This window comes from Mesoplodon bidens (assembly GCF_964165515.1).
Source record: "Mesoplodon bidens genome assembly, contig: HAP1_SCAFFOLD_96, whole genome shotgun sequence".
NCBI classification, from domain to species: domain Eukaryota; kingdom Metazoa; phylum Chordata; class Mammalia; order Artiodactyla; family Ziphiidae; genus Mesoplodon; species Mesoplodon bidens.
Window position 1 is genome coordinate 1,658,341 of NW_027671845.1, and position 18,733 is coordinate 1,677,073.

The window sequence follows — 18,733 nt, forward strand, 5'->3', positions numbered from 1 at the left end:
ATAGAACTGGTAAGCCATCAGATCTCAGGCATCATCTCTTTTACACACACACAAGCATGCGCACATGCACACACAGGCCGTATCTCCTCTCTGTGTCTCTGTGTGGCTCCCCTGATCTCTGCTCTCTCCAGTCATGTGACAGGAAGGAATGACCTCATGGTCCCCCAGTTCAAAGGACCAGCCCAGGAAGCAAGTAGCATCTTAGAACCCATAACCCAAATCCTGGGAGTGACCATCTTAAAAGCCCAGCCCGTGCCAAGTGCCCGATCAGCTATGACCAGGGACAGAGTCATACACATGGCTGCCTGGATCCAGGAGTAGTGCTCAGAAAAGGGTGAGACAGACCCCCTAGAGTATGCTGCATTTTACCCTCCTAAGACATCAGAGACATAAGGCATTCAGTTCAGTAACAGCTTTTCGAGAGAAAGTCCATCCCAATGAAATTGCCTATCATCAGAAACTGCTGGTTCAAAAAAAGATGCAAATGTCAGAAGAAAACGTTATCTGTGTATCTGGAAGAGTGTACACCAAAATGTGAATAAGGTTACCTGTGGGTAGTGTGATAATGGTGGATCATTTTACCTTCGTTTTGCTCACGTCTATGTGTGTATATAAATACTTTTTACAACAAAGATTTTTTTTTGAGTAAAAAAAAATGCCATTTGAGAAATATTTGGGGATCTCCCTACAATTATAGAGTTTGGGCATTTGTTGCTCTTGCTTGTTGTAGGTTGGAGCCAGAAAAGGCACCCCAAAGATGGACCAAGGAAGGGAGATGCTGAAGAGAGAAATGTCCAGCAAATCCAGCCAGAGCCTTCTGTTTTCTAAACCTGGTGGAAGGAACTAGAAACGTCGTCCTGCTGGGCCTCGCGTGATCCTCCGTGAGTCAGTGTAACTCTTCTGCGTCAAACTACTAAGATGCTTTTTTAGGACATTAAAGGTTGCTACCCTAGTGTGTTGCTTCCTAGACTGGTATTTTGCACAATACTGTGTTTTGGAGTGTGTGAGGAGAGGGGTTCTTTTCACAGATATTATGAATGTAAACATACGCAGGCATATGAAGAATAAGTTTGAAATTCAGACTCCTAGGCCTGGTAGATGCAATTATGTGTTTGGGTAGTGACAAACCCAAATGTCACACCTCCAAGGAGCTCTGAGAAGCCCGCAGTTGAGAAAACCCAGGGCGTGTACTGGGGCCACAGGACAGAATGGTAACCTCAGGGCTGTTGGGGCCATGGTATAGTGCATTTATATCTGAATTGATTATAATAAATGTGAACAGCAACCAGTTTTATCGCTTCCATAACAGTGAGTCATGTTTATATGGCGCTCTGCGGTGTTCAAAACACTTCTCGTCTAATCCTCTCTCAAGCCCTGGGAGGTAAATAGCATTATGTTCCCCATTTTACAAATGAGGAAGCTGAGGCCCAGAGAGGTTAAATGGCCCGTCTAAAGTCACACAGCTAGTAAATTCAAGAACTGGGTCTGGAACCCAGGTTTCTAACTCCATCTCACGCTGCCCATTCTGCCGCAACAAGACAGCCCAGTAGGTCAAGTCCCAGGCCATCAGGACAGACCAAGTACCCAGTCATCAAAGAACACACACTGCCCAGGTGGACACACCCCTTTCCCGTGGTGTTTGAAGAGACCCTCATTTTTGCCTTCTCTCCAGCCATCTGTTCTCTCCCTGCCTTTCTTGTACGGCCAGAGACCACCAAATAAAACAGGAGGAAGAGACAGAAGCCATGAATATCATTTATTTTTTATTTTTAAAAAGGCACAATAAAAGTATTTTGATATTTTAAAACCAAATGCATTCTTTATACTGATTAAAACTAGAAGGAAATGGGAAAAATGATTTGCACGATCTTCCACTAAAGGTACTTCTTATACAGTGAGAAGGGTGAGCATCACCTGACCTTAAAAATAATCTTGAAAATCCCAGCAGTTTTCCATAAAGAACATGTTAATTATACTGTACCATATCCCACAAATCCAAAACAGCAATCTCCAGCACCAGAAAAGATCACTTGGTCAGGCAGTAGTTAAGTAGCTGGCTCATGTTTGGAAGCCAAATTGTGTGGGAAAAAAACTACTTTGGTTGAATACAAATATTTGAATTTGCATAAGTTAAATGTAATGCCTATGTGACTCCACTGTATTTGAGGTCTTTCAAAGGACGTGTTAATCTTTACCGTATCAACATTGCAACCCACAATGGCAATGTCCTTTCTTCACTCCTTGAACTAGATGGTTCTTTAGGTGTCTCCTCAGCCACACACCCCTTTCTCTGAGAATGCACATTCCCCAACCAGGTTTACCCTACCTACTGCTGCTCTCTTGGCCACACCTGACTGGCTGATCAGTAGATAGTCTACCCAAGCCAGACCAATCAGGTTTCTCTTCTAACCCAAGCTGGGCCAATCAGCACCTGTGCCCTTGATATTTGGAAGTGGGACACGGAGTTACCACACAGGTCATTAATGGCCCGGAGCTGAAAGTCTTGATGCAGTTCCCAGCTGGGGTGGCCATTTCTCCCACTGTGTTTGGAGAAACAAAGCCAGTCTTAGAAAGAGATGGCCAGGATAGATAAGCAACAGGTAGAGACAAGAAACCAAGACCCAGGGAATTCCCTGGCAGTCCACCATGCCCTTTCACTGCCAAGGGCCCGGACTCAATCCCTGGTCAGTTAGCTAGGATCGCATAAGCCACACTGTGTGGCAAAAAAAAAAAAGAAGAAGAATCCAAGACGACCCCCAGAGAGACAGTGCAGCAGACACTACAAGCCCCTTAGTCATTGCCTCCCTCTACTGTATAAGCAGCCCGCGAAATGCCCTCATTTCCCAGCCTCCCTTGCAGCTAGACCTGGCTGTGTTGTTCAGTTCTGGCCAGTGACATGCAGGTGAAGGCCCTGGGCAGGGCTTCCCTTCTGGAATTAAAGGCAAGGCTTTGCTAGGAGAAAGTTTTTCTCTTTGTCCCTTTGCATTGTCTCCTTTTCCTCTCCTGGAGCTCGGTCTTGGAGCTGGAACAGCCATGTTGGGGATCACCAGGTAACAAGCAAGAGACCAAAGCCAACCTCAAAGGACAATGGAGTGGAATGACATGAAAAGCCTGGGTGGGAGCCTAGTGGCATCACTGTGCTCTGCACTGTACCTCAACTGCCTACCTCTGTACATCCTGTTGTATAAATAAATCAATCCTCTCAGTTTCAGCCACTGTAGTCAGATGTACCTGTTTGTGCTGTGGAGCCAACGACTCAAAAGTTAGTGACTTAAAATGGCAACTATTAGTTCTCATGATTCCAGGCGTCAAGCTGGCCACTTGTACTGGTCTGGTTGGTTTGGCTGGGGCTAGTTTAGGGTGGCTTCGTGTACATGCCTGCCTGGTCATTGCCAGGCAAGCTGGGTTAGGACAGTGGTTCTCAACTGGGGGCGATTTTGCCACCCAGGGGGCATTTGGCAATGTCTGGACACACTTTGGTTGTTAAACTGGGGTGGGGGTGATCCTATCCTCTAGGGGTAGAGGCCAGGGATGCTGCTAAACATCCTGCAGTGCACAGAACAGCTGCCCACAACCAAGACTTATTTGATCCAATATGTCAATAGTACCGAGAATGAGAAACCCTGGTCTAGAAAGGCCTCAGCTGGGACGTCTGATTCTGCCTGGTGTGGTCCCTCATCACCCAGCAAGCCAGACCAGGCCACGTGTGGTGGGTACAGGTTTCCAAGAGCAACAGGAGAGAGAAAGCCCCAAAGCACACTTTTCAAGTCTCCACCTGCCATGTGTTTGCCAACATCTCATCAGACAAAGCAAGCCACATGGCTAGAGTTCATTTGGGAGGGGCTCCAAATTTTTACCATCTACCCACATCCAGGTTTCTGTTATTTAAAGCTGAAGGCAGCGCGCGCGCAGAGCGTTAACGGGCGGGGGCGGGGGTGTGGAGTTGGGAGGACAACTGGGCCTCCTGGTAGCCTCCCTGAGTTCAACCAATCCAGTGAGGAGAAGCCGTGGGCGGGGCGAGCTCCGCTGCCAGAGCGGCGTGAAAAATTTCCCAAGGCAGAGCGAAAACCTTTCCTGAGCGACTGAGCATGCCCGCTGGTGAAAGGTCCAGCCCAACTTTCACCACATCCCAGACACCAGAGGGACTTTTCTGAAACCCAGAGAATTGACCATGTCCTCAAACAGCTTAAAAATCTTCCATGGCTCCCCCATGCCTCCTCAGGAAAAGAAGATCACACTTCAGTGGGTTTTTTATGCTTCATCCTCAACCAATTTCTTCAGCCACGTCTCCCACTACTTTTGCAAGAACTCTTTTGCTCCACGGATGTTGAAAACTTGCAGCTTCTCATACATACCATGTTCTCTGTGCACACAGGTTCACCAACCTGCGATTCTCTGCCCAGGCCCTCTCTACTAGGATAATTGCATCTGGGCTTTCTAGGTCTATGAAAACAGTCATGCTTCATCCCTCTGGCATAGTTCTTGTTTTTTGCTTTTTTGTTTTTTTTGCATCTTTGTTGGAGTGTAGTTGCTTTACAATGGTGTGTCGGTTTCTGCTTTGTGGCAGGGTGAATCAGTTATGCATGTGCATGTGTTCCCATGTCTCTTCCCTCTTGCGTCTCCCTCCCACCCACCCTCCCTGTCCCACCTCTCTAGGTGGTCGCGGGGCGCCGAGCTGATCTCCCTGTGCTGTGCGGCTGCTTCCCACTAGCTATCTATTTTATGTTTGCTGGTGTATATGTGTCCATGGCATAGCTCTTCGTATTCTGTGTTGTGAATATACTCTATGTGCTCACATGTCTTATCTTCACTAGAATGTGAGCTACTTGAGGGCAGGGGTCTTGGCATATTTTATACCTGTATGGAACTCTAAGACCTAGCTGGGTGCCTGGCACAGGATAGATACTCAATAATTGCTTATTGAAAAAATGAATGGATTATGAGCTCCATGAAGGAAAAAAAAAAAAAAAAACCTGAAGGCATTCCAACTGATGCAGAAAGTTGCCCTGATTCCTGATGACTTTCTGGTTCCTAGTTTCTTTTCTTGGAAAGGCCCATTCCAATGCCTGCCCTTGGGTTCCACTAGGACGTTTTGTATCACTCAAGATTCTCTGGTTGCAACCAACAGAAATCTCCTGTGGCTAACTTAAACAGAAAAGGAGTTTACTGAAAGGAAATGCGGAAGGTTAGAGAATCAAAGGGCAAGCAAAGCTGAGGAGTCTGAACAGGCAGGAGCCATCTTTTCTTCCCCGTAGATGTCCCCTTTTTTGCTTCAGCCGGTTTGAGTTTCTGTTATTTGCAACCAAAATGGCATTTACTAAGACGCTCTGCACAGCCCCAACTGGTAGCTCTGAGAAGCTACCAGCGACCTTTCTTTCCCCTGACGTTGTACCAAGGGACAGCAAGGTACCTGCATTCCCCCCCCGCCGAACTCCCAATCTTCTGATCCCCCAAGAAGCTAAGCCAAACAACTTCCTTCCACCCTTGCCAATGGGGGCCCATTTGGATTCGTGACTTTGCAGATAAGGTGCCCTTCTCCAGCAACTTGGCAGAGCCAGCAGTGCCTGCTGTTGTGGAAACTGGGGTCATGAAGTGTCTACGGAAGAAAACAGCTTCCCCTGGATCCGTGTTGCAAAGTGTGTTCCTGGTAAGTGGAGTGGTTTCCAATTTTTTAGGGTCTTAGGAATGAAAGCAATACACTAACGATGAGAGGAAACCCAAAATCTGCTAATGTATTTATTTTTTATTATTATTATTATTTTTAAAGTTATGGCTGCATTGGGTCTTTGTTGCTGCTCCCGGGCTTTCTCTAGTTGTGGCGAGCAGGGGCTACTCTTTGTTGCGTTGCGTGGGCTTCTCATTCCATGGCCTTCTCTTGTTGCGGAGCACAGGCTCTAGGCATGGAGGCTTCAGTAGTTGTGGGTCGCAGGCTCAAGGACGCAGGCTCAGTAGTTGTGGCGCACGGGCTTAGTTACTCCGCGGCATGTAGGATCTTCCTGGACCAGGGCTCGAGCCAGTGTCCCCTGAATTGGCAGGCGGATTCTTAACCACTGCACCACCAGGGAAGCCCCTCATTTACTCTTAATGCTTCCCCCTGTTGAGGACAAACAGGAGAAAAAAGAAAGGGCAGGGCTTCCTTGGTGGCGCAGTGGTTGAGAGTCCACCTGCCAGTGCAGGGGACACGGGTTCATGCTCCGGTCCGGGAGGATCCCACATGCCACCGAGCGGCTGGGCCCGTGAGCCATGGCTGCAGAGCCTGTGCGTCCAGAGCCTGTGCTCCGCAGCGGTAGAGGCCGCAACAGTGAGAGACCCACGTACCGAAAAGAAAAGAAAAAAAAAAAGGGCAATAGCAAGGTTCCAAATGAGCTGAGAAATGACCTTCTAAAAGGGCTCTCAATCTGGCCTCTGGTAGATGTCTGTCGGGGTTTCAGCCCAGCCTAGACCCTCCTCAGGAGAGAAGACGTTTAGGGCTTACAGTGGGCTGACTGGTGGCCCCAAAGATCTCAGGCTCTAATCCCTGGGACCTGAGAATGTTACCTTACAAGGTAAAGTTTTGCGGATATAAGGATTTTGAGTTGAGACTATCCTCGCCCTAAGTGCCATCTGTAAGTGTACTTATAAGTGAGAGACAGGAGGAGATTATATACAAAGAAGAGGCGGAGGCAGTGACCACAGAGGCAGGACTAGAGTGCTGCACCTACAAGTCAAGGGATGCCAGCAGCTTCTGTGGTTAGAGTCTTTTGAACTCCTTGGCTTTTCAGCTCCTAGGCTGTAAGATTTGAATCCGCAAATGCCCCAAGGAGAAAAGCTGCACCAAATGTCAAGCTTGCGTCTGTGTTTCCCTTCTCTCCAGAACTTGGCCCACATGTCTTGGTGTCTCTCTAACATTCAGATGCCAGCGAACAGATGTTTTCTTACTTTATCCAGGTTTTCTAAAATTTCTTTAGACTTCACCTGATCTTATGTTATTATTGAACTACCATCTCAATTACCCCTAGGAAGAAAATTTCCAATTTTTAGAGAAAATGGAACCCCGGTACAGTGTTGGTAGGAATGTAAACTGGCACAGCCACTGTGGAAAACAGTATGGAGGGTTCTCAGAAAACTAAAAATAGAACTACCATATGACCTCGAAACTCAACTCCTGGGTATAAATCCGAAAAAAACAAAAACACGTGTTTTCAAAAACATGTATTTGAAAAGATATATGCACCCCAATGTTCAGAGCGTCATTATTTACAATTACCCAGATATGGAAGCAACCTAAGTGTCATCAAGAGATGAATGGATAGGGGCTTCCCTGGTGGCGCAGTGGTTGAGAGTCCGCCTGCCGATGCAGGGGACACAGGTTAGTGCCCCGGTCCAGGAAGATCCCACATGCCACGGAGCGGCTCTGCCCGTGAGCCATGGCCGCTGAGCCTGCGCATCCGGAGCCTGTGCTCCGCAATGGGAGAGGCCACAACTGTGAGAGACCCACGTACCGCAAAAAAAAAAAACACAAAAAAAACCCAAAACAAAACAAAAAAAACACCCCGTGGGTAGTCAGAGGAGAGGACCGTCACAGCTCATCCCCCTGTGCCGTGTGCCAGGCATGATCTGAGCACTTGTACACGTGTTAACTTATTAAAATACTTCTAACAATCCTATCAGGTTGGGACTACCATCACCCCGCGTACAGACGGAACAAAAGGAAACAGAATATGGTGTCCTCCTTGTGTTCACAAAGCCCGTTAACTGGCAGAGGCAGGACTTGAAGGCCACAGTCCGGCTCCCGAGTCCATGCCATGCTTTACAGCCTCCAACTTCTCACATTCATTCCTAGAGCCACCTGGGAAGGAGGAACCAGGCAACTAAAGACTGGGTTTGAATCAGACTCCACGTCTGACCAGCCACATGATCCCGAGCAGGGGGCCTCGCCTCTCTGAGTCTCAACCTGGCTCCCTTGCAAAATGGGCACATTAATGGGAACGTCAGCCTTCAGCAACGCTATGACGAGTATCAGTGTAGCATATGTGAACGGGCTTTGTAAACTCTGGAGTGTTCTGTGAGGTAAAAACTACCCTCTATTCTCATTAGAGGGAATTCATTTCATAACCTGCTCCCGGCTCTTGAACTTGGCTGTGCATCCAGTCAGTGCTGGATGATCTGGAACCAACAGCTGGTCTATTTATGGCTGAAAACCCACAGGTCATAGGAAGACAGCAGCACCGGAGCCCCTGGGTGGCCACAAAGATAAGGTCCGTGTCTCGAGGACCAATGACATGGTGGTCACTGAAGGAACAGGCCCCCTCCTGCCCCTTCCACAAGTGACAACTGAAAACCTTGGTTTCCCCAACACCCTGATCCAAGATCAACCCGACTCTTTGCCCAACGTTGGAGAAGTACCGGCGTGTCCTGCAGGCCTGGCTGGCCCCCTCTGACTGTGTGTTGCCTCCTTCCACAGATCAGTGCCCTACAGCAAGGCTACAACTAGGTGCTGTGCCAGACCCTGTCTGAGAGAAACTTAGAAATCACCTCCCTGAAGCACGAGGCCGAGAACTTAGGGAGGGACGCCGCCATCACGTCAGGTGAGGCCCTTCTGCATTCAGGCCCCAGAGCTTCTGCCCTCCCCCTGCAGACACCACCAGTCAACCAGCACACCTGTGCCCTTGACCTGGGTGCAGCCTCAGGGATCACCCGTGTCGGTGCATTAGAGTTCTCCCTCAGTGGAGGTTTCTTGCCACCCAGTTCCGAGGGCAGGGCCAGGTAAATATTTGAGAGAATGGTATCTCTTGGCTACAAGGTCTCCTGAGCACTGGCCCCACCAGGGAGAACACAGGTCGCCTTGTGGCTTGGGTGGTTCCACAAAGCAGCCTGAGTGCAAACTAGAGCGTGGACAAAATGGGGTCACTCCTTTAAGGCACCCATTGTCTCACTCATTTCAGCCGAGTGCACTTGGGCCCAAGGGAAACCATTTTCTAATTTGATCAGAGGTGGTTCCCTGATAAAGGGCTTGGGTTGGGAGAGGGGCAGCCAACGCACAGCTGTGACTGAGCTTTGATTCCCTGGATTCCTTCATTGCTTCAACATGTTTCTTGAGCTCCTACTAGGTGTCAGGCCCCGTTCCAGGCTCCGGGGAGGGAGAGCCAAGCAAGACAGTCAGATTCCTGTACTCACAGATTCGGGAGGGGGTGACAGACAATAAAAGTAAACGGATGAATAAACAAGCCCACTTCAGAGAGCAGTGGTGCTGTGGAGAAAATAAACTGTGTGTCGTGGTGGCCAGCGCTTCAAGGGGGGAGGCCAAGGGGGACCAGCTTAGTGAGTGTGCAACCATGGAACTCAGGTGGGACTTGAACCCGTGGGCTGGGACTCAAACCCAGTCAGAACCCACTATCTTTTAATCGAGATCACTCATCTGGCCTCGGGACTTAATAAAGCTCAGGTTCTTTATGTCTCATCGCAGAAAGAATCCAGTGAGAGACAAAGTAAGAAGTGGATTTCTTTAGAGAGAAACACACTCCACAGACAGAGTGTGGGCCATCTCAGAAGGCTAGAGACCCCCAAATATGGGGCGGTTAGTTTTTATGGGCTGGGTAATTTTATAGGCTAATGAGTGGTAGGATTGGGACAACTCTAATATTTGGGGGAAGGGGCAGGGATTTCCAGGAATTGGGCCACCACCCACCTTTTTTTTTTCTTTTTCTGTACGCGGGCCTCTCGCTGTTGTGGCCTCTCCTGTTGCGGAGCACAGGCTCTGGACGCGCAGGCTCCGCGGCCATGGCTCACGGGCCCAGCCGCTCCGCGGCATGTGGGATCTTCCCGGACCGGGGCACGAACCCGTGTCCCCTGCATCGGCAGGAGGACTCTCAACCACCGTGCCAGCAGGGAAGCCCCACCACCCACTTTTTGACCTTTATGGTCAGCCTTGGAACTGTCCTGGTGCTGGTGGGTGTGTCATTTCGCTCATGTATTACAATGAGCCTGTAATGAAGCTCCAGTTCCCCTGGAAGTCGAATCTTATGCCCCCTTGGACCTAGCCGATTCTAACCAGTTCATGTTGTATCCTCCACGGCTATGTCCTTCTTTTAGAGAGCACCTGTTTCAGGTGGGCAAGGACAAGCCAAGGGGAAGAGAGGCTGCATGGAGTGAACAGGGGATTGTGGGGCTGGGCAGGGTCAGGGGGTCTGCGTTTTTATTCCAAGGGTGTGGGGAATCCAGTGGAGGTTTTTAAGCAGGAACTGACATGCCTAGAGACCTGAAGAGGATGGGACCACTCACAGACGAGGGGAGGGAAAGAAGCAGGTGACAGGGAGGAGGCAGTGAGCCTCGGAGGGGCACATCACTCTGAAAGCAGCCAGCGCGTAGCAGGAAACATGCCCACAGCTGTAGAAGGCAGGCATAGCATTGAGTCGCATGTGAATCCCCATCTCTGTATGAATCTGTGCTTTTCTTCTGCCTCACTCTGCAACTTAATCACACCCAGCCCCACCCCCTGCTACCCCCAGGTCTTTGCTTATGCTCCTCCCTCACTTGGGATGTCCTCAGATATTTTCTGAGCACCTCCCCCAGGCTAGGTGCTGTTCTGGGCACCAGGAATGGAAGGATGAACTCGCTGGTCCTCACCTTCCTCCCGTATGTCGGCCAGTGAAACCTCATCCAAGCATCGAGCCTGTCTCAGATCCCTCCTTCTCCAATCAGGGAGTCGGACAGACCTGGGTTGGGATAACTCTTGAGATGGGCTGGACCCACTCAAAGTGTGGCAAGCCCCAGAGGGATTTCCAAGTAACTGAACTGTGTCCTGGAGGCAAAGCTCATTTTTAAACTGAAATTCTGGAGCATTTTGTGCTTTATTTCATAGACATTCTTGATTGATACCTACCACTAAAACTAGGCCTGATGTTCTTTCAAGAAAAGAACTGTAGGAGATAACCCAATACCACTGCATTTATGCACCCTTCTTCCCACTTTTATTCAAAATGATACTACAATGCAAGAGGGAAGAGATATGGGGAGATATGTATATGCATAACTGATTCACTTGGTTATAAAGCAGAAACTAACACACCATTGTAAAGCAATTATACTCCAATAAAGATGTTTAAAAAATGATGCTACAGTAATGGAGTAGTTATCTATTGCTGCATAACAAGTTACCCCAAAATGTAATGGATAAAACCCCAACCAATATTTATTATCTGCCCCAGTATCTGTAGTTCAGGAATTTGAGCGGGGGGTGACTTAGTTCTCATGAGTTGCAGTCAAGATGTCGGCAGGGGCCTAAGTCATGTCATCTAAAGCCTCGGGGGGAGCCGGAGGATCCCCCTTCAGAATGGCTGCTCATGTGGCTATTGGCTGGAGGCCTTAGTCCCTCAGCACACATGCTTCTCTCTAGGGCTGCTTGAGTGTCCTCACGACACAGCAGTTGGCTTCCCCCAGAGTGAGTGATTCAAGAGGGAGCAAAGAGTTGGCCACAGTGTCTTTTATGACTCAGCCTGAGAGGAAACAGTCCGTCATTTCCACAGTATCATATTGGTTACCCATGGCAGCCCTATTCAGGGTGGGAGGGGCTACACAGGGCATGAATTCTAGGCGGCAGGGATCATTGGGGCCATTTTGGAAGCTGGCTGCCGAGAAAAATAATAGGCGCCATGGAACAAACATAATTTAGCCACTTTGTGTTCTTGGGACATACCGTCTCATTTGACCCTTACAATAACTCTGTGTGGGACAGACAGTGGGAGGTGAAATAGCTTGTCCAAGACCACCAAGCTAATAAGTGGTAGAGAGGGGTCCAAACTCAGAGGACTGTGAAAACCAACCACCCCATCAATAGCGTCCAGCAGTGCCCTCTGCCACACGCCCGTCTCCTGGCCTCTGGAGAAGAATTCCTGGACCTTCCGTGTGCTGGGCCTCTGTTCCCCAGGCCCATGGTGTGGCCTCTCCTCCCAGCTTTGCCTGGCCTGTGCCCACAAGGGGCCCCCAAAGGTTTCTCCTCTCGCTGGTGCTGACTGCCCCTCATTCTCACTGAAGCCTCAAACCCTGTTCCGTGGACTTTGCTCTCATTCCCATTCCTGCTCTGGGACCCTTGGAAAAAGCCTCCCCAGTTCTAAGCGGGCACCGGTGGTGGCCCAGGATTGGAAGGTCTTGTCCGAACATTGGCTGACAGCCATGGTGTTGCCAATAATCCTTCCTGCCTCTTTGACCTCCATGAGTCTTTTGTTTTGGTTTGTTTGGTTCTTTTACAGAGATGGTGTCATCTTTGCAAAGAGACGTGTTAGTAAAGGATGGTCATGTTCAACAATGAAAACAGGAGGTGAATCAACTGAAAAGTGAGAACAAAGAAAAGGATCACCAGCTCGAAGCCCTCAGCTCCAGAGTGAGTGTCGGGTCATCAGCAAATTGTAGCTGCGAAAAGCAGACACAGTGGAGTCACATGACACACGGTGGTGAGATGAGGCCAGTGCCCAAGGACAAAGGGAGGGTAGTTGCTGGGCAGGTGGCCAACTTCTCTGAAGCCTTTCAAAGGACAGCATGTATGTGGCTCAGAATAAGCGTAATAGATTTTCAAATCCAGCAAACATTTTCCTACCCCTATTATAAATGAGTTTGTTTATTCCCAGCAACAAACACACCTATGAGCATATACTGCCATTGCAAAGTTTAATATTAAGCAGAATACGATCTCTCTGTGAGCACGGATGACCACACGGCTGCATCATGGTAACAGCACCACTGGTTCTCATAATTGTCTTCAAAGCAGAATGTTTGAAGATCCAGATGCAAACATGCAGACTCTCATTTCTTCCTTAGACTTTAGTGTGTAGAATATCTCTATGGAAGATGAACGTGGTAGGCAAGCAAAGAGGTTTTTACATGTAACTTTGACTATTTGCAAATCTTGCCTTCAATGCTAACTTTAGAATCCTGACTCTATCGGATAAGATTTCTCAGTATTTGCATGATGTGCCTGTTTCTGTGAGTCAAGGTAAAACCTCAAAGATTTCATCTCAGGTGGCAACTCAGAGATTCCCAGAGGGTACCCGATAGCTAGGTCTGCATGGGGGTGGGGTGAGAACAGATCTTGAGCTTCCAAGGAAAAGGCACAGTAAGTAATACCTGGTACGTAGTACCATACCCAGTTTGGAGCTGGTGAAAGGCACTGCATGAGCTTTGGGATCAGACAGACCAGAGCTTTCTTTTATTGTAACTTATTTGGCCTCCATTTCCCGATCTGTGAAATGGGGATGACAAAATCATTTTCCGAGAAGTGGGAGGCTGGTTTTACTTGTGCTCTTCTGCCTCTGCCCAAGGTCGGCTGCCTGGCCAAGCCCTCTGCATTCATTTCTCCCAAGCAGAGTGTCTTCCCAGGCATGTGCTATAGCTGTTTAATGTGGGGTGTGTGTGTGTGTGTGTGTGTGTGTGTGTGTGCTGGGGACGTGAAGGGGATGCAGAGCTGGTGCTATGTAGAAGGAATCTGCAAAGACAGCACCTGCTTGGCTCTTCTACCTCCTGAAGTGCATTTGGATGATTTATGTCCCCGTTTCCCCTTCCTCGTTGACAGCGGAATGAGATCCCTTCTCCTCTAGACTGTGCTGGCCAACAGCAGAAGGGCTCGTCACCACCAAGGGTACTGCTCTTGTGAACATTTGAGATGCCTTTTTTTAAATGACATACATCATGTGTGTTAATTTTAGAAAAATAAGTAGATGACATTGAGAAGAAAAAATAAAAAGAGAGGAGAGGAAATGCTACCTTGAGAAATCAGTGTTAATATTTTCATGTATGTTCTTCTAGTCTTGTTTCTATATATTGCCTAGAAATCAATCAAGCAATCATTTTATAGTGAATTTATACTATGCACATTTAAAAAAATTTTAAATACGTATTATTTTCCCATTCTAATAAATCAACACTCTTATCATTCGTCTTAAAAGCTACATACTTTCTCCTGGATGTACCCAGTGTTATAAAGTGGTCTGCTGTGCTAAACAACACTTGGGTTGTTTCCTCTTTTTTTTTTTCTTCCACTGTTACTGACAATTCTGGGAAGAGCATCCTTGAAACTACAGATTTACTTATTTCTCCAGTCATTGTCCTTAAGGTACATTCCTAAAGTGGGAATTGCTGGGTCAGAAGAAGGCACATCCATCCTTATGCACTTAATGCCTGTTGCCAAGCCGCCCTCGGGCAAGACAGCTCCGTTTTCCCCTCCACACCAGTCGGGGCAGTTGTGTCTTTGAGATGCAACCTGCACAAAAGCCCTAAAATGGACCTGAGCTCACTGGCCCAGCCCCCTGCACCCTCACCGGTCACAGCGTGAAAACATCCCAATTCCTGCACCCTAAGTACCCAGACTCTACAAAGCTGGATTTCCCCTGCAGTGAAGCTTGCTGGCTTTTGAAGAGGAATTTAGACGCTCTATTCCTCAGAACTCATGAGAGGGGTGAACTGGGAATGACTGCAGGATCCCGTGCTCCCATCACACAAATGGTCTCGCCTCTCAGAATTCAGAGGTGTGATTGGGTTATACAGCAGGAAACACTCCTGGGCGTGAACACAGGTACTTGGGACCCCCAGCCAAGCCCCCGTGGCCTTGTCCATTTTATGCACAGTGCTCAGTGCTGAAAGAAGAGTTACAGAAGGAAGATGCCCAGAAGGAGAACTGGGAAGCCCAAGAGAAAGAGTTAAAACTCTGCAAAACCGTGCGTTGAACCTCCTGACCCCTACGTGTCCACTGAAAGCCTAGATTATGGCCTTGAGGGTTTTGGACGGGTTCCTTGGCCCATTAGCTAGCACAAGCTCTGGGGCTTTCTGGGTGTTTGTCTGTTAATGTAGTCTCCTAATTCTTTGATTTGCTAGCCTCAAAGAGATGGGTGAAAAGACCATGGAAAACACACTCTCCCCAGATTTTCTGGGCAGTTGGCTCAAGGCCCCTCATCAGGTTTCCCCTGGGGAAAGGGACGGGAAGTGGCCACCATATGATGCTAGAAATTCACCGTGGTCCCTACCCCTGGACTTGTGATGCCCAGACTTTCATGATCCACTGTCACAAGTTTTATCACAGCCCTGAGCACTGTTATTAACACAACTCTTCTTGAAGTATTTTTGCTTAAATACATTCAATTTTACAACAATTCATAAAAACAAAATAAAAAGCAAATGTATCACTGGCCTTGTATGGAAGGTGAACATAAAAATCAATACAGTGAAAAGATGACCACTCAATGTAAATGTTCACCCCCTGTACAGGCTTGAACCCTCGTGCACATCACCAGGCATACGTTTTCCATCCGTTGGGAAGGACGGTGCCTGGGACGGGGGGAGGAGACGTGTGTTCTTCTCTCTGTCAGGAGCACACTTCTCTGCCTCAAATGAGAAAAAAGAAAAATGTCATTGTTCTTTGCTTCCAAACTGTGCCCATTGTGTCTTCCAAACAGCCCTTATTTAGATTGAACTCAAAAATATACCCCAAGGAAAGAGATTCTAATGAGTGGATAGGTATCTTGTACTGTTTAATCCAGGATCCATGCTGATCTTCAAAAGAAACTCAAATTTTCCCTCACCCAGCCCTTTCATTGCATCCGTTGAAAGAAAGTCTACTTTGCCTCAAAGATGTGGAATTGTCCCCCAAGGGAAGGAATGAAGCGAATCCCAGACTCGGTTTCTGCCTTAATGAACCAGATGAAATGAGTTCTGAAGTTGACTTCCCTGTTGTTGGAACTCTTTCAGCAAATCCATGACATGGAAAAAGAAATGAGGAAGCTCAGGGTGGAGCTGAAAAGGAGCAGTACCGAGCAGAGCCTGATCTCTGACGCTGCGGGAAAAGAGCAAGGTATGGCAGGGACAGGTCGGCCTGGGAACCACTCTGGGGCAAGCACTCCACCTGCATCATCTCTGTTCATCCTCACAATGACCCCATGCGGTCTATACTGGTATTCACCCCACTTTACAGTCGGGAAAACTGAGGCTCACAGAGGTGAAGGAAGTTATCCAAGTTCACTTGCATAAAGTAGTTGTGGCAGAACTTGAATCCAGGTCTGCCTGACTCCAAAGCTCCTGTGTGTAACCACTACCCTAGACTGCCTTCAAATCTTAATTGTGAAATTATCTAAGAAAGAATTGATCCATTAAATCAAGTTTGCCAATGATGTTGTTCCAACTTAAATTCTCATATTGATTTTTTTTTGTCTTTTTGTTCCATCATTGAGAATGTTTTTAAAAATCTCAACATGTTTGTAATTTGTGTTTCTTCTTTTAATATGAACGATGTTTGCTTTATATGTTTTGAGGCTGTGTTACTAGGTGCATATAAATTTAGAATCCTAACACTTCCTGTAGAGCAAAACTTTAGATCATCATGAAATGTCCCTTTTCATCTCTAGTAGTGTTTCTCCCTTAACGTCTCCTTTGTCATTTAGCTTCATCACTGGCTTTCTGTTGGTTAGAGTTTTCATACCATATCTTTTTCATATGTTCTCTGTCAATTTTTGTCTTAAGGTTTAGACATATGCCTTCAAATAGCGTATCATTTTTACAAAATCCAGTTTGACAATCTTTGACTTTTAGTCCATTTATATTATGTAATTACTCGTGAACTGGGGTTTAAATCTACCTTCTTGCTCAATACCAGTTGTCCCATCTGTGCTATGTTCCTTTTTCTCTCCTTTCTTGCCTCCTTCTGAGTGGATGGTTTTCTCTTATTCCACTTTCCCCCTCTATTAGCTTGGAAATATTTCACTTTTTTACTATTCTTTTAGTAATAGTAAGACAATAGCATTCATCCTTGACTCACCAAAATCACACATTAATTAAGTTTTTCACTCTTCTACTATTCTCTTAGTAGTCATCCTGAAGACTACAACATGCATTCTTTTTTTTTTTTTGCGGTACGTGGGCCTCTCACTGTTGTGGCCTCTCCCGTTGTGGAGCACAGGCTCCGGACGCACAGGCTCAGTGGCCATGGCCCACGGGCCCAGCCGTTCCGCGGCATGTGGGATCCTCCCAGACCGGAACACGAACCCGTGTCCCCTGCATCGGCAGGCGGACTCTCAACCACTGCGCCACCAGGGAAGCCCTGCATTCTTAACTTACCAGAGGCAATAGTAGTTGATAATTATGCCCTTCTCCTTGACAGTGCAATGAGTTTCAAACACCTTAACTTCACTTACCCCCTCCAGATTTATAAGCCATTGCTGTCATTTTCTAAACTCCTCTTGATAGTTAATACCCCACAAGACATTAGTAGTGTTTTGCTATAGTCAGTATTATATCCACACATTACCCTTACTGTTGCTTGTCTTTTCTGCATCTCTGATCACCCACCTGGGTTCATTTTTCTTGTGTCTGAAGAATACCCTTTAATGTTTTCCCTCATGGTGGCTCTGCTGATGACAAATTCTCAAATGTGCCTGTGTGTCTGTCTGGAGATGTATATTTAACCTCCATTCTTAAAACACATTTGACTGCGTATTGAATTCTACAATGGCAATTCTTTTCTTTCAGCACATTAGATACAGCTTTAGATATGTCACTATTGTCTTGTGGCTCCTATTATTTCTATTTAGAAGTCATCTGTAAGCCTAACTGTTGTACCTTTGCATAATCTGTCTTTTTCTCCAGTTGCTTTTAAGATTGTCTTTTCCCTTGATTTCCAGCAGTTTTATTATGGTTTATCTAGGTGTGGATTCAGTTTTATTTACCTCGTTCAGAGTTCGTAGGGGCTTCTTGAATCCCTAGCTTGGTGTTTTGCCTTAGTTCAGGCGCTTGGGCTCTGTACCACACAGGCAGTGGGGAGCTCCTAAGGCTTCTGAACAAGTGACTGATGCAATGACATTTGTGGACAGTAATCAGGGTGAAAATGATCGTTACAATTTCTTACGTACTAGGCATTCCCTTGAACATTTCATCTCTTCATCTTCACAACAGCACTGTGATCTAGAAATCATCCTCTCCATTTTACAGATGAGAAAGTCAAGGCTACTAGTTACTAGTAAAGTAACTAGCCCAATGGCACAGTCGGTTTTGTCTGACTCCAGGTTCGTCTGACTTCAGTGACGCTGGCGTAGCAAACAGCCACATGCTACTGTTTACACTGAAATTAATGAAAATTAACTAAAAGTTTTAGTTCAGTTCCTCCGTCACACCAGCCCCATTTCGAGTGCTCGATCTCCAGATGTGGCTGATGGCTGCCATATTAGACAACACAGCCTCGCTCAGAGTACCTGTACCGCTGCAGAAATTTCTGTTGAACAGAGCTGCCTTACAGCTGGGTAACTCTCAGAGTACCGTTAAGATTGCACTGGAAGAATCTAAACTCGAGGCGAGGAGGCCAGTTGTCACGGTCCAGCTTGCATGTTAGAGGGACTGGAGGACAGGCGTGAGACCACCGAGTGTGAGGGAGGGAGCAGGGCGGCCGCTGAAGGTGCCTCTGAGGCTTGGGGACGGGAACGGGGGCTGTTCATGCAGAACACAGATAAGGGCAGAGTCCAAGGCTGGACTTGGCTTTTGCAGCACATGAAAAAGGCTGCTGACATAGAAGTCCGAGCATGTTTAGACCTGGGAGAAAACTAAGGCCCAGAGAGCTTAGATGACTTTTCCAAGGTAACGGAGCTGGGTAGAGGCTCTTCCACTGGACCACACTACTCAGAAGAAAGCTCTTAAGGGCTTTTCTGGGTCTTTTATTACATCCCTGTGATCCCCCTCTTCAGATCCCTAAAAAAACAGCCTGTGAATTTGTTTCAGCACAAAAACT

General features: G+C 47.4%; 1 long non-coding RNA gene across 1 annotated transcript in view; it reads left to right on the top strand.

Moving 5' to 3' along the window:
* The window catches only part of LOC308610935, a 178,391-nt gene extending 169,833 nt beyond the window's left edge, over positions 1–8,558 (top strand). Inside the window, exon 3 of the long non-coding RNA XR_014014712.1 lies at positions 8,444–8,558. This is a non-coding gene — a long non-coding RNA (uncharacterized lncRNA). The remainder of the gene's footprint in view (positions 1–8,443) is intronic.
* Positions 8,559–18,733: the final 10,175 nt, after the last annotated feature.